The sequence below is a fragment of the Camelus ferus genome, chromosome 5 (genome assembly GCF_009834535.1).
Source record: "Camelus ferus isolate YT-003-E chromosome 5, BCGSAC_Cfer_1.0, whole genome shotgun sequence".
Classification (NCBI taxonomy): domain Eukaryota; kingdom Metazoa; phylum Chordata; class Mammalia; order Artiodactyla; family Camelidae; genus Camelus; species Camelus ferus.
This window is the reverse complement of record NC_045700.1, coordinates 52,567,509-52,570,530: the sequence shown is the minus strand read 5'-3', so window position 1 is coordinate 52,570,530 and position 3,022 is coordinate 52,567,509. Positions and strand designations below refer to the sequence as shown.

General features: G+C 33.7%; 1 pseudogene; it reads left to right on the top strand.

Annotated features, from left to right (window-relative positions):
* Nucleotides 1-1,107: 1,107 nt before the first annotated feature.
* On the top strand, nucleotides 1,108-2,354 carry LOC102524179 (annotated as a pseudogene).
* The last annotated feature ends 668 nt before the right edge of the window (nucleotides 2,355-3,022 follow it).

Genomic DNA, 3,022 nt, shown 5'->3' with positions numbered 1-3,022 from the left:
GCTTAGAACTTCACTTTTTGATTGCTGTAACTAGGCAAGATTATGAAACTTTCACTGTTCCATCAGTGATTTGAATAAAAGTGGTTTTATTTAAATCAATATAATTTAATGAAAAACACATATTTTAATTTTGGTTTAGGTTAATGTTTCCCCTATTGCCAATATTTGATTTTAAAATTACTCAGTTGGGCTCTTTTTACATGAGAAATTACATTAAACACACATACACATATGTGATATTTAAAAACAATGTATTGTCATTTTACCATCTATTTTGTCTCCTAAAATAACATTTAAATCATCAGAATCTCTAGCTCAAGACTCAAATTAACTTTTTCTTCACATACAATGTTGGGTTATCTAGATCTTGGGAGAAGTAGAATATCAGTAATATTCCTCTCTTTGCATATTTTCTCAAAAAAATGTCACAGAGGTTTCCTTTGACTGCTTGAAAACTCTGGAAAACTGTTTATACATTTGCAATTTATCAGGCTATGTTAATTTTCATGAAAATCTCTATAATTAAAATTCTAAATAATAACACTATGAATCATTACAAAAGGAAGGTTTCTTTAGGATTCTAAAGAGTTTCTACATTCTTTCCATTAAGTTGAATAAACATAACTTGATCTACAAAAAGATTAAAACATAGGATTAATATTAAGAAGTGATAAATGTCATGTGAAGTCCCTAGGTATAAAATAGTAGATATTCCATTTTACCTTTATTTTATTGCAGAAATCATTTAAATTAAATTATTTTAAAGCAATCACAATCACCACCAGTATGATGCAACTGCCTATCATTAGAATGGACAGGAAAAAAGATGCCTGGAACAAGCACTGACTTAAACTTTCATTCTTGCTGAGGTAATGAGTAATGACTACTGAATTTGGCCCAATAAATGGAAATCATAGGTGTATTAAAGAAAATTAGTAAATATTTTTGCAGTGTGGAAAACAAAGCATCATGAGATAAAATTATCCATATTCTGATTTTTATTGGTTTTTGGTCAAGAGTAGTGAATTCTGAATTGATAAAATACCATTTATTTTCTATGGATGTTTGATTTTTAATTGGATATTTATTAATTTTCATTAATATTATAAATGACCCTCACTCAAAATCAAAACAATTTTAAGAAATCTTGAGAATGGATGAAGAATATTCTATGCATTTTAGTCTAAAGAATAAGCATGGAGGTCAAACCCAATGCCACCACAAAGAGTTGAAAAAGGCTTACAGGAAGCTGGCCTTGAAGTACCAACCTGATAAGAACCCAAATGGAGGAGAGAAGTTTAAATACATTTGTCAAGCTTATGAAGTGCTCTTTGATGCAAACCAAAGGGAATTATTTGACAAAGAAGGAGAACAGGCAATTAAAGAAGGTGGAGCTGGGGACAGTTTTGGCTCCCCTGTGGATATCTCTGATATGTTTTTTGAAGGAGGAGGAAGGATGCAGAGAGAAAGGAGAGGTTAAAATGTTGTACATCAACTCTTGGTAACCTTGGAAGATTTATATAATGGTGCAACAAGAAAACAAGCACTGCAAAAGAATGTGATTTGTGACAAATGTGAAGGCCAAGCTGGTAAGAAAGGAGCAGTAGAATGCTGTCCCAATTGCTGTGGTACTGCAATGCAAGTAAGAATTAATCAGATAGGACAGGGAATGGTTCAGCAAATTCAGTCTGTATGTATGGAGTGCCAGGGCCACAGGGAGTGGATCAGTCCTAAAGACAGATGTAAAGCTGCAATGGAAGGAAGATAGTTCGAGAGAAGATAATTCTAGAAGTTCATATTGACAAAGGCATAAAAGATGGCCAGAAGATAGCATTCTATGGTGAAGGAGACCAAGAACTAGGACTGGAGCCAGGAGATACTATCATTGTTTTAGATCAGAAGTCCATGCTATTTTTACTCAACAAGAAGACTTTTTCGTATGTATGGACATACAGCTGGTTGAGGCATTGTGTGGCTTCCAAAAGCCAACATCTACTATTGACAACTAAACAAGAGTCATCACTTCTCATGCAGGTCAGATTGCCAAGCATGTAGATATCAAGTGTGTGCTAAATGAAGGAATGCCAATTTATTGTAGACCATGTGAAAAGGGTCACTTAATCATTGAATTTAAGGTAAACTTTCCTGAGAATGACCTCCTCTACCCTGATAAACTCTCTTTGCTGGAAAAACTCCTACCTGAGAGGAAGGAAGTAGAAGAGACTGATGAAATGGACCAGGTAGAGCTAGTGGACTTTAATCCAAATCAGGAAAGATGGCACCATTACAATTGAGAAGCATATGAAGATGATGAACATCATCCTTGGAGCTGTGTTTAGTGTCAGACCTCTTAATGAGGCCAGTGAATATACTCACTACTGGCATTTTATTTGCAGTAGTGAATGAGTGAAGGACTATAATCATAATATGCTCACTACTTGCTATTGTTTTTGTTTTAATATTCAACTATAGTAGTATTTTAAAAGTTAAATGAAGAATAAATTCAAATATAAAAGCTCAAAAAAAAAAAGACTAGGTAGAGAATGTTCTCTGCACTTAAAACATAGATAAATGTGAAGCATATTGAAATTCTCTGCTTCATGATTTAAGGATGTTGAGCTTGTTCTCTTATATGTTATCTGTTCAGTCTTATATTGCTTAAGCTTTAGATCAAATTTATCCTTTACATTTGAAAAGAGGAAGAAGTATGATCAACAAGACAGAAGTCTAGAACAGCACTGTCAAGTAGAATTTTCTGCAATGATGGAAATGTTCTGTATCTGCCCTGTCCAATAGTAGAGCCACCAACGACGTGACGATGTTGAGCACTAGAAAGGTGGCTAGTGCAATAAAGGACTGAATGTCACATTTTCTTTAATTTTAATTAATTTAATCTTATGTGCAAATATCACATGTGGAGAGGTGTTAGCATTTTGGGCAGTGCAGGGCAAAAAACTTAGGTTTTCTGAACTTGTCATGAAAGCCCAAATCTGCTATTATAATTTTGGTGTAACTTTTGCTT